The 13,249-nt window shown below is 42.2% G+C and overlaps 1 long non-coding RNA gene across 1 annotated transcript; it reads left to right on the top strand.

Moving 5' to 3' along the window:
* Positions 1 to 3,114: 3,114 nt before the first annotated feature.
* LOC104911733 lies at positions 3,115 to 10,556 on the top strand. Its single transcript, XR_794141.3, has 3 exons — positions 3,115 to 4,061; positions 4,389 to 4,486; positions 10,274 to 10,556. It is a non-coding gene; the product is annotated as an uncharacterized LOC104911733 (long non-coding RNA).
* The last annotated feature ends 2,693 nt before the right edge of the window (positions 10,557 to 13,249 follow it).

The following is a 13,249-nucleotide window of genomic DNA, read 5'->3' as shown; positions in this document are numbered from 1 at the left end:
TTTCTTTTTCTTTTTCCATTTGAAACAAATAAAGGAATCTGGGCATCTGCCACAAAAATGTGGAGTGCCAGCTGAGAAGAAATACGTGTGCAGCTGTAATCCAAAAACAGCAGCAAGGTTACAAAGACTTCTCCTCCAGGGTTAGGGAGTTTGCTGACTTTTAGACCTCTGCCTATTAGGCCATTAGTGCCTGCCTTCAACCTTTGATCTTTCTGCAATTCTGGAAGCTCTCTTCATTTTTTTGCAACACAAGGCCAAAGCTGTGTAATTACAATGAGGCCATTGTTCTGATCATCCCACATATGGATGCAGTGCAGAAGAGTCAGAGAAGTGGCTTATGTTGCAAGAATGCAACAGTCTGCATTGTACAGTGTATATTAATCAAAACAGCCATTATTGAGTGAATAAGGCCTGATTGTTTTTACTTAAACATAGCTATTTATTTATTTATTTATTTATTTTCAGAAGGGCAGATGCACCTCAAGACAAGATAAGGGAGGAACACATTAAGCAGAGAGTGAGGGCAGTTTGTCAAGGCAGAATTGTTAGAGAGCGAATCTGGGAGAGTCTGAGCAGCATCAACATGACAATACAAAAACTCTGGGCACACAGGGTTGATCTGTGTTACAAGTGTAATGAAACTTGGACACTGTTGCTGCAACACCCAGTAATGGTCTGCCTGGAAGAACTCTGGAGTTGATGTGTTCTGCATACGGCATTAGTGGGAGACTCAACGAACTTGAAATTCGTTGTATGTCAAAGAGAAGTGTAACTTCTTGTCAAGCCAAAAGATGCTGGATATATTTTTTAAGAATTCCCTTATTTAGTTTTTAGGAAACATTTCCTTTCTCCCTTGATATTTGGACAAAGAATGCAATGGTGTCCTTAGTGTTTGTTAATGACTGCTAAGTATGACTGCCTTCCCTGCTGATCTTGTGGGCCAGACCCTTGGCTTTTTAGGGTATCAGTGGCCATTTAGGAGCATCGCTATGCGTTTGGGAGCACAGTGTACAGACTGGAAATAGCACAGTGTCTTTGGACTTGTTCTGGTTGGTGGAGTGGGGCCAGACTTGCAGCTCTGATCTCTTTCTCTAGGCTGTGAAAGAAAAGACTGTGGAAATGGCTCTATTCCCTGGTTACTCAAAACTGCTATGGTGTGTAGTTGCTAATGTGTCACCTCCTTCCTAGCTCTAAGGAAATGCCTGACTTTTCTCAGCTTTGCTTTTATTGTACTCCACTACCTCTGACAGATTTGGACTGTGAATCATAAATAGCTTGAATCAGAAGGGACCTCAGGGATGATCAATTCTAGCCTCCCTGCAGCAGGCAGGATTGACAAGTGATAGATCAAGTACCAGGCTGCCCAGGGCCCCATCCAGCCTGGCCTTGAACACCCACAGGGACGAGGCATCCACAACCTCTCTGGGCAGCCTACTCCAGCATTTCACCACCCTCAGTGAAAAACTTCCCCCGACATCTAATCTAATTCTTCCCTTCTTTAGTTTAGAATCATTCCTCTTTGTCCTATCGCTATCTACCCATCTAAAAAAAATTTAGATAACAGGATTTCCTTCCTGTTTATGATCTCCTTTTATATATGAAGGCCACAATGAAGTCTCCCCACAGCCTTCTCATTCCCATATTGAACAAGCCAAGCTCCTTCAGCCTGTCTTCATAGGAGAGGTGCTCCAGCCCTCTGATCATTTTTGAGGCCTTCCTCTGGACCCTTTCCCAGAGCTCAACATCTTTCCTATATTAGGGGCTCCAGATGTGGATGCAATATTCCAGATGGGGCCTCATGAGGGCAGACTAGAGAGGGACAATCATGTCCCTGGCCACCCTTCTTCTGATGCAGCCCAGGATACTATTGGCCTTCTGGGCTGCAAGTGCACACTGGTGGCTCATGTTAAGTTTTTCATCTAGCAGGGCCCCTAAGTCCTATGGGTCTAGTAATCCAATGGTTGCTTTCTTGTTAGTTACAGCAGAAGCCACTTGCCTTTAGTTACCAGTTAGCTGGTTAGTGCCTACCAACCAGTATTATATACCAAGTGAGAGCTATGACTGCGCTGGGTGCAGCCTTCACTCTCTGGAAAGAGTTGCTGATACCCTCCTTCTGGTCTGTCTGCACTTTGGACCGGACCCTCAGTGCTGCACAGAGAGCCCCCTGCGGCAGTGGGCAAAGCACTGAGTCATCGGGATGGGAGCGGTGCGTGGCGCTGGCAGTGAGAGCATGCTGGGGCTGACTCCAGGGCTGACTGGCTCAGGCCCACTCCTGCCTCTCGGGCTCAAACTCTGGCAGGCTCTGTCTTGTCCCACCACGCAGTGCTGGGACTTGCATGGGCTACAAGGAGAGTCCCAGTGTACCTATGTGGTAAACAAAGGCGTAACTGTACAGCCAGGGGCTGAAATCTTTCGAAAGTTGCAGTAGCTGGAAGGGCTGCGCTCGAAACGCATTTGAGCCAGTTCAGTTCAGTGACCTTTCATCTTTTTTTTCCATTCTTTTTGAAAATAAAAACCAAAGGGAACCATTAGGTCATCTGCCTCGGTGACTATCTGATACTTAGCACAGTTAACAATGTAGCAGACATAACTGACAAATTATGTAATACACTATAATTAGAAGGAATTCTGAAATTAGTGTAAGCATTAATAAGAATAGGAAAGTTAGTTAGGCATGTTGTAATGAGGAGATGCTAAAATGCTACCATTTAAAAATATGTATTTTAAAAAAAACTTTTTTCCTTTGAAATTACTGCCAAAGATTTCTCTAATTAGAAATGATGTTCTTTCCCATTTTTAAAAAAGGAGCATGACAGCATGGCTAGGTTTCCTGTTGAGATTTGGTATCTTCCTATGCTGTCAGTAGGCAGAGAATATTTACCAGGAAATGACTGAAAATCTTTCTGGAATGTTGCAATTGCTGTGTCCAGAGCCTGCTGCCTCTGACAGTCCTGACAGCGGTAGACCTTTAATAGAGCCTAATAATTGGGAATCTATTTCAGTTAGTGACAGTTCCCCTTTTGGACTGAAAGAGCTGGATCAGTAACACACTGCCATTAATTTTACATCCTGTATCTTGCTGTGTTTTATCTGAAGAGTGAAGCTATTTGTTTCATGTCTAGTTGTTATTTAAGCACTGCCACTTACGTGGCACCTAACAGTATTTGACTGCATGACATTAAAAAATAGAAGTACTTTCATGCAGAACTCGGAGCTCTGTGAATTTGGCTTGTCTCACTGCAGCATCTTTGTGCAGCTCTTATCTTTGGTGTGCAGGGTTTGGTCTGCATGAGTTTGCAGAAAGGAATGGTCGGCCCAGGGGGATCAAACTTGTAGAAGCTGGCTGCTCTGTTGTAGTGGTAGCAAGAACAGGGTGAAGTGTGTAGAGCTGAGCACAGTACAGATTTAGTCTGTTTGCTGGTTGCAAATGGTTCTTCATGTTTGGATTGTTAAAAGGTGCTTGTACTATTTGTCAGAGCTCGATACGTAAAAGCCACAAGAAACACACACAGTCTGTGCCACTCAGAAGAGGTAAAGCAGGATGGGATGCTGGCAACCAAGAGAGGGGAAAATGTTCCCTCTGCAGGAAGAAATGTGCCTGTTGCACTCAGCTAAGGAACACTGTTATTGTGCCCCACAAGTCTGCTGTGTGGGAGGGGACTTGCGGGGATGGAGACACTGCTTAGCGGTGCAAAGGCACTTTCTCATACCTCAAGCTGGCTGAGATCCCTGTGTTAAAAAAGGCAAACCTGGCCTAGCAAACATGAATTCATCTGGATTGCCTGATTCAGACATGAGCTGGCAGCATGACTGCACAGGGTGCGGTGAGGAGGCAAAGGTAGATGGGTGTGGGTAACAGCTCAGCATAGTGAGCAGCGTGCTGACCAGCTGCTCCCTGGCACCATTGGCTCCAGGGACTGCTGAGAGCTTCAGCAAATCCCTAAAGGAAGTCAAGTCATGTGAGGGTGCTGGATAATCCTGCTATATATGTTCCTATCCTGGACGGTCTGTCTTCGCAGGCTCACACTATGGCCTGATGGTTGCTTCAGCTGGTGCTGCAGGTGAGAGGCAGTATTGCTGCTGTCCTTCTTTCGGGCCGTTCTGACCCGTGTGTGTGCTGGCACGAGCGTGCCTGGTGAGCCGTGCTTCAGGTAGCGTGGCACAACGCTGTAGTGCAAAGACAGCCTGTCTGCCCTCGAGGAGTACATTTTTGTGTGCACTTGGCACGCATGACCTTATGTAAACCATAAGGTGTGTCCAAGAAGCAGAGTGAAGCAATTGCGTGACCCCAGGCACAGGACTTTGAGAAATGTGTTACAAATTTTTTCAGCAGGAGGTGAGGAACAGGGAATAATGGGCATGTTTTCCCCTGCAATTTGTTTACGCAGGTTTCAGCTGTAAGGGCTGCTTTGAGAATTTCAACATAAGGCTGAATCCTGCTCTGCGTGGCTGTAGAATGACAAACTGAGGATAATTTTTTCTTTTGGTAAGACACGTGCAAACTCCTTAGAAAGAGGAAAAATGTTTTAAATCTCACAAATACTTTTTTGCAAGTGAGCTGCTGCATCTCTACTCACCCCTGGGCTACTTCCAGTGGCATGCAGAAAAGAAATACTTAACAGCATGGAGACAGTCCTGGGCTCAGGGAAGACTGGAAACAAAACCAGACATGTAGCAATCCAAATTATCTCTTTCTTGTTCCTGCTTTCATTCTTTTTACAAGATGATGCAAATAGTGCCTTGCTGGACTTCTATTTCAGTTGCATGTAGCCTATTCTAGAGTAGCAAAAGACACAGCTGTTATACTGAAGTGTAAAAATTAGCTTGTACTCAGGATTACTGTGGTGGGAGGGTGGTATGTGAGGCCTACCAAATGGTTCAGCTGGGTATGCAGTGCTGATAATCAGTTCAGAGGAGGACTGCCTCCTACTTGCACCAGCAGAGAACTGATGAGGAGAGAAAATGCCTATGTTGATGCTATTCATGAAGAGGAGAGAAAAGGGGATTAAATTAGCAGTTAGTGTCATCAGCCTCAAGAACATCTCACTGCAGGGCTGGGTGCTCCCATTAGCGTGTGGCTGGAGCCTGGTGAGGCTGGGCAGGCACCAGCCAGCACCGACCGTGTTAGTGCATGAAGCTGGGAGGTGGCTGCTGAGTGAAGCGTCCAGCTTGCCCATGGAAAGCTGCCTGGGGCGTATCTGGAGCTCAGCTGGGTGACAGAGTTCTGGTTTAAACATTCGTTTCCAGCCCTGCACCAACATGAAAGGAGAGGCAAGATGTGCAGGTTGGGCATGCTTAAATGTAGGAAGGAAAGCTGCTCTTTAGCTGAATGCTATCTTCTGTCGTATGCTAGGCAGAACAACCTGCAAGCTATTGACATAGTAATATAGCACCACCAGACATGTAAGACCAGCAGCTAGTTGAACAAATCTGTATAACATTGTCTCGGGGTGAGAGTTTTTACCCACACTGCTGAATAAGAAAATGAGAAACAGAAGCAGCAGAATGCTGTGTCACACAGCAGTGTGGGAGCTGCAACTCAAACGAGGCTCATGTAGCTACAGTGCTGTCTGTGAGTGACTGGCAGATGAACTTCAGGTATTTCCAGGAAATCTGTGTTTTTTCTGTTTTGCAGACAGAAATACAAAATCTCTACATTGAGAAAAGCCTGCTTCCCTTTTATAGGATTAATTTCTTTAAAACTGTATTACCCTAACATCTAGGAATCAGTTAGGGACTATAGCCCCATTGTGTTTGGTGCCGAATAGATGTAGGCTGTCAGTAAATAGTTGTTGATGAATATGGTTACTTAAAGTAGGTTAGCAGATTTGCAAAGCAGTGTTGCCTTTATAGTGGTTTTTTTTTTTTTTCCCCTGCAAAAATTCATCAGAGATTTCATGCTAAATAGTCAGCTTTTATTCTATTCCATTTTCAAAAGCTGCTTGGTGCAGTCTGGTCTCATTTAGGACCTATGTCCATGGTAGCAATAAGGTGTCTTTAAAATGCTGGAATGTATATTAGCAAATTATTATCCTTGGGGCTGTTATGTGGATTTTTAAGCATGCTTTGATCTCTTGCTGCATCTTCCCTGAAGACTGGTTTTTAAGTAGCAAAGCCAATTAAAACTTTTTACTTTTTTTTTTTTAAAGCACTATACACATTCTTATCTCAACCAGCGTTCACATAAACTGTAACTGTTTGCTCTCAGAGTTTAAAATACAGCCTTTGTGGTGGCAACTTGTTCCATAGCTTTCAGCTGTGACTGTTGCTAATTAATTCAGTTAATCATTAAAAGAACGGGACTGCTGACTGGTGACAAGGCAGCCTTTGGACCAAAATAAAATTACTGCACAGACTTAAGGTGGGAACTGATGTAGGAATAATAGCAATAGACCACCAGCTGTGTAAGAGATGGCTTTTGTGCTTGTTTATTCTTGGAGAGAATGGTTTGGAAAGAGGAAGAAAAGATACTTCCTAGATCTCTATATGTTATGAACTAAATGAAAACTATTTAGCATGATATCTAGTATAATACATTTAATGTAATGCATTCTTATTTACCTGTACTACTTAAAAATGAAAGTTTATAGCACAAGCACGTTGTTTTGGCTTTTTGTATTACATTAACTGCATATTCCAGTATCCAGATTCTGAATCATAACTGAAAGATGTTTTATTTATAATGATTTCAAACATCTCTCTCTCTTTTTAACAACTAAAGATACATAATGCATGGCTTAGTTTACTTGAGATGGCGTAGGATTCATGCCACTGAACCACAGTGAATGCTGTAAGAAACGTCCTTCATGCAGGAATTCCAGCTCTGCAGTTAAGATTTGGGTAGATGAACTGTGAATCTTGGAGCTGAGTTAGACAACTATTTAGTATCATCCGAACAAAGACATTTCCTTTTTCTGTGCTTCAGATCTCTAAAGCTCAACGTGACATATGGTTGCCTTTTCTTACACTTGACCATTTATATGTTCAGAGTGGAGCACTCTGATCTGGTGTCAGTGGGATTATCGTCCTGTTCCATAGTGCAGCTGAGAGAGTTTGGCTTAATGAGGGGAATTAAAAACCATTTTGACATGGACACTGAGGTCATTCAGACACAGCTTACGCAATGCAACAGATGGACTTCTGCAGGCACTTATATCTGATGCCATCCGAAAGACAATGACTGGAGGAAAGCTGGATTGGACTAGCTTGAAGGGAGCCATCATTCATTCTCATTTCCCAGGAAGCTCAGCTTTCATTCTTGGCCGTCTGTATTTGATTCAGTTTCCACGATTAGCCAGCTCAGTACTGTGAGCCAGACTAATGCACACTGGCAGTCCTGTTTTCTGCGTCCACTCACTTGGGTCAGCTCCTTGTATGACCCCGCTTTGCAGAAGTTAAAAGTACCTCTTCATGCACATGCTCTCTTTAGATCCTTTCTCTCTGGCTCATTTTGTCTTGCATGTTTATACTGTGTAGCCTGGTGCCATCGGTGAGTGTCCAGAGGCCCAGGTGACATGGCACTCCCAGAGTGCCAACAGCCAGCTCCATCCCACAGCTCCACTGGGCTGGAGGCTGGGTTCCTTGTTCCCAACTGACATATGTCTCAAGCAAGCAGTGCTGAAAGAGAGGCTGAATAGTAATATGGGAATGGCCACAGGATGAAAAGATTTACGTAGGTGTTTTCTCTAGCAGAGGTCAGCAGAAGATATCAGGGAGGGGATGTAAATACAAAACAAGAAAACTGCACAGTGCTCCTTTTGTGTTCCCCAGCCTGAAGCCAACAGCAGCAGAAAGGGCTTGCAGGATGAGATGTGGCACATGGGCTGCTAAGTTTTACCAGCCACTGGTTGATTTGTACTCCAAGAATATGTCTGATCACTTTTTGAAACCGTTTATACAGTTGACACAGCATACTGTGGAAGCTTAAAAGCTTACAGTTGTATGATGCTCTTTACATGAAAGATATTTTTGTTTGTTTAAAGTCTGCTGCCTGATCAAAAGTAGCAGTAATGAATGAAACTGAATGATGTAAGGGACCAAGCGGTTATTTCCCATGCAACTTCTCTTGTACAGACTGCCATTATGTCCATTGTTTGCCTATGGAAGAAAAAAGGCAAATTTTGTTGCTGGTACTGCAGGCACTGACTTGAGGAAAGATAGCCATAAGCTCCTTATGTGTTAAAAAAACTCAAACTTTCTGTTGGTGCATACCAACAATTTCACTTTGCTCCAAGAAAATTCTCTGCACGCAAGGGATGCAAAGTCAAGGGGCAGCTGACACAAGGTAGTTATAGAACAGCTATTTATTGGTGAGCAGAGGCATTGTTAGGGATAACATATTCTGTGTTGTAGGATATGCCCTGCATTATTGATGACTTATATTTTCTCAACCAAAAGAATGCCAGCTGCTAATGTCTCTGTTTCACAGTCATAGACTGTGGTAAGGGTCATAGTTAGGTTACTGTTAGGGTGAAACTGTGAAGGACCCACAGGATCTGCATCCTAACCATTATGATCCCTTCATTAATATAACTCCCGCAAACACAATATTCCCTCAAGTATCCACAGTTGAACAAGAATGTTTGCATTTACTTTGGATTATATTAACCAAAATTTTTCCCTCCAAGAAAACCCCACCAAAATAGCAAACTTCACTTTGGTACCATGAGCTGCCCGGAAGAGTTGCAGAAGACCACTCATTAAGAGATATATATATATATTTTTAATGGTTTGAGTTTAAGTGAAATTTTCTTTTGGCTTTCTTTTGTGGTTCAGAGAAGGAAGTGGTGGTCTTATTCTAACAGAAAGTCTTGACTGCATCATTTGTGTGAAGAAAACAGCACAGTGCTTGCTGAGCAATGTTATTTCCAGAAGGCAATCTCTGCAGGCTGAAATACAGGACGCTTGATTTGCCACAAGCTATGTCTTGCAGCTTGATAGTTTATCGGTGGAAACACTTCCTTAATGAGTCAGTAAAGTTATTAGTTAGCGAATATCAGCTATGTCTTCTCCACAGGGAAGGGGAAAGTCATTTGGCAAGCTTTGCAGAGCAGGGAGCTGACTGCTGTTGCCTCCTGGTAAAGTGGAGGTAAAGTTTCAGGTGGAAAGGAGGAGTGAGCATCTTTGTAAGGAAATCTGATGCTACTCCATAACTTAACCAGGCATTAATATGTAGCTTTAACAATAGTTCTGTAGGATAATAGTAGATTCAAAGTAGTTATCACAGCATGTCTTCCAAACATAGCTTTCTATCGGCAAAATTGGTGTAAGGAATCCTTTCTGTAAACTGCTTTTTTCATCATTTATGCTTAAGGCACAGTCAAACTTCCCTATGGTTTTATTTAGTTTCTGAGTCATGCTTCTTTCTTCTCTTTTTAAATAATGACCTTTTTAGTCCCCTAAGAATAGCAGTGTCACTATACCCCCTAGTTCCTCTCTTCTGCAAGAGCTCTTGTCCCACGTCACATAGTGCAGCTGACCTGTAGCAAGGTGCCTAAGTGCAGCCCATCAGGCAGTGGTCTGTTGTCACACCTGTCCAAGCACAGCTGGTTCCTATCTGCTGTGGCAGCACCTCTAAACCCTGTATCACCTGTGGGTAGTTACTGAGGAAACTGATTGGAATACCCATCCAAACCTGTCTTCCTTATTTTAAGGGGGAAAAGAGGTGTGGGGGGGTCATAAAGAACTTATCGGTCTGGGTTGCTGCTCTATGCTGCTGTGAGTATAAGAGTTATACTTTTTTCTTATTTTTCCAGCTGTGGTGTGTTCAGGAAGTCTACAGCTTTAGTGCTTTGGTCTGGGTATTAGGGCTCCATCTTGTAATCATAGAATTGCGAAGATTCAGAAAGACCCCTAAGATTGATTAGTCCAGCTATGTGTAAGGCAAAGGGCTAAGAGAACGTGTAAGGGAGCAGTGCAAGATGAGATGCTGTAATACTGTGTGAATACCATAGGAATTCAGGATAGTTTGAGTGCTCTGTTCTGGAGCCAGATGGGAACTTGATGTTTGCTGAAGACAATGCTGTACTTGTTTCTGTGCTTGTGTTCCTCTGAAACCTGGGGAATAGGTAGCTGTTTAGCAACACTGAATTATGTTATTATTTTATGTGATAACTATATGACAACTGCAGCCTTATAACAGGATATAGTATATGATAATGCTGAATTCCTTCTATGGATGTGATTGTTATCAGATTTGGGTGGGCTTCAAGTTTTGCATCTTAATAGCTTGATTAATTGATAGGATGTTAATTTATATTTCTTCTATCTTCAGGTACCCAGAATGTGGTGCTGTCTGTTTTATTTGAATGAATTCTGAAAATGTTCCAGTATGCCGTCTATAGACTAATGAGAGTGTCCGTAGCACTGCTTGGCTGGGACTATTTGAGGAAAGACCGGGGTCACTGGGCCAAGCACAGTGACATGTGTTGGCTAACTAGCCAGCTTGCAGAAAAACTGCTTTGTTTGATGAGGAACATCACGGTACTAGCTCTATTTTTGAGAATGAGGACTCAGAGTTGCTGAGCTTGTTTGGATCTCTTCCCTGCTTGGTTCTCTCTCTCTTTTTTTTTTATTTTTTTTAATAAAATGTGTAATACTGACTTTGGGCTGAAGATGCTTACTTTACTCATGGGCTAAGAATGCATTTCCTGTGCTGTCTGTGCATATTGTGAACATGAGCCAGAGTCCACCAGTGACTCAGAATTTCTTTGAACAGGCATCTGACTCACATGTACTAATGAACCAGCTTCCTGGGCACGGTGGGTGCTGTTCCGTGAAATAAGTGTTATTTGGACAGAGCACACTGCATGAGCATGTGTTCCTTGTCTTCTTCTTGTTGTGTGCAACCATCATTTTTGGTGATCATAAATCCACGTCTGAATTGCCTCAATATGCAAACTAACGATTACGATAAACAGTGTTTTGCCATTGGATCTATGTATTGAGTGAACAGGAAGACCTGGATTGCTTTTATGGAGCCTCAGGATGTCTTACTCTTGTGACAGGTTGCTACTGCACACCTGGGTGATATCTTTGTCCTTGCACCAGGGCACTGCTTCTAAATGTGTCCTTTGTGGAGCTGGAGTCTTGCAACATGAAGAAGACTCACTGAAGTTTCATGTTCAGGTTGAATGTAGTGAGGTGAAGTGGGAGAGTTTATCTTAAGAAAGCAGCCCATATTTTGGAGGCTTCTTAAGATTAAGCAAACTTGACTGTTAAAATACTTCAATTAGCACTTAATTAACCTCGCTGTGTTTGGGAGTTTGAGAATGATTTGTCTTCTCCTCCTCTGGCCCTGAGAAAACTTGTCTCTCTGTAGTGGTTAGTAACACAAGGTAATGTCATTATTATAAAAATGAAATGTGTGGCAGAAACCACTTGTGAAAAATGACCATGGGCAAATACTTGTTTGTGTGCAGCTGTATATTTTGAAAAGGATAAAGAATATCATAGGGCACAATAACAGTAAAATATCTTAAAAAACAAACAAAACAACATTGTTTTTAGTAAAGTAGAGCATGCTTACTTTTTTGATCAAGAACAAGAGAATTTTAGATGTCAGAAGAACTTTGTAGACATGTGGTTCCTAACAGTGAATATGATTCAGGCACGTATTTCCTAATGTTCTCTACTATCACAGAATCATAGAACAGCTTGGGTTGGGAGGGACCTTGAAGATCATCTAGTTCCAACTTGTGGTGAGGGCAGTGCTGTCAACTGCCCAACTTTGATCTCGAGTGCTTAATTTCAGTCACTTTTTTTCTTTTTCCCAAAGTTGAAGCATGAGAACTGCAATACTAATTGTAAAGATTTGCAAAATACAAAGGTACTTTATGCAATGTACGTGTCTAACACAATCATTATCTACAGTTAACACCTGAATTCAATGAGTGTTGTCTCGTTCTTGTGAAAGATCACTTCTTCAGATGCCTATAGCTTTGCCAAAGTTTAGCATTTTAGGCTGATATTTTAACATTTGATATATTTATATATATGTGTGTGTATATGTGTATATATATATATATATATATACATATATGCTTGAGGGTGAAAATGTCTGTAAACTTTAGGAAAATTATTTTTGTTGTGATTCATGTGTAATGATATTTAGAATTCTTTTTTCCCATGCCAGTAAATATTAGGAAAAAACATCTAAAGAAGTTACACGAAGAGCATATGTTAAATGCAGGGTGGAAGATGAAGTTTAGCAAATAAGAGTTGGATTTCCCTGTGTAACCTGAGTCCAGTACTTTGGGTGGAGAGAGTGACAGAGGCATCGTTCACGTACTTTCTGTAGAGGATAAAAATGAATACTGAATACTTCAAATACTAATTGAAGGAGGAGTGTTGTGGAGAAAACATTGTTCCAGTAGTTTGAGACTTACAGTCTAGTGAGTGTGAGGCTGTGCACACATCTTTATATGTTCCCTATCTAGTCCAATCAATTTTTGTCAACGAATCGCTTTACTAGATGTAATAAAACCTAGATCAACATAATTACTTTCTGGTTTGTGCTTTTGGAGTACTATAGAAATAATAACAAGAAATAACAAGAGATAACTTGCAATGTCACTTTGTAGTGTATAATCTGACATAAATGCTGTGCTTATATCTAGATACTCCTGCAGCAATAGTTCAGAAAATTCTAGCTTTGCAGGTTGATATGCATCAGCCAGGCTGGAGGCAGTGGGTGGCAGAGGAGGCTGCTGTGGGATCTGCCTGCCACAGGCTTGGCCGCACCAGTGGAGCAGTGGAAACAGCTTTACTGCTTTGTCTTTTCTCAAGCCTGCTGTTTTTACAGGAGAGCCAGGATGCGAGAATGTTCAAACTTCAGGTCAGCTTGTAGGTTCTCTGTTCATGTTATTTCTTTTTTAAATCTTGGTTTATTTTAATTGTGAATAAAGGAAAAAGTATTGGTCGTAATTATCTATAGTTGCACTTGCTTGCATAGAAGAATCTGTCCATAAGTAAAGTCCACTCCAAGGAAATAAGATTGAGCAGAAGGCAGCGTGGACTCCAAGAGGGAGCAGCTTCAGTGACTGTCAGGTGCTGAAGTCCATTCAATAGATTTTATTGTTTGTGCCTCTGAGAGGAGTGGGGGGAAGAAGGGAGGGGATTCTGATTCCAGCCAGCTAAAACCTCTCTCTAGCACATTGCACTTCTAGAAGTGAAACATAACTGAAGAAAATATTTGAGGAGTCTGGAATAATAGTTCTAAGACGCTTCTGTGGTCTCTCTGCAGCAACTT

Source organism: Meleagris gallopavo, chromosome 7, assembly GCF_000146605.3.
Source record: "Meleagris gallopavo isolate NT-WF06-2002-E0010 breed Aviagen turkey brand Nicholas breeding stock chromosome 7, Turkey_5.1, whole genome shotgun sequence".
NCBI classification, from domain to species: Eukaryota; Metazoa; Chordata; class Aves; order Galliformes; family Phasianidae; genus Meleagris; species Meleagris gallopavo.
This window is presented reverse-complemented; position numbering and strand designations above follow the sequence as displayed.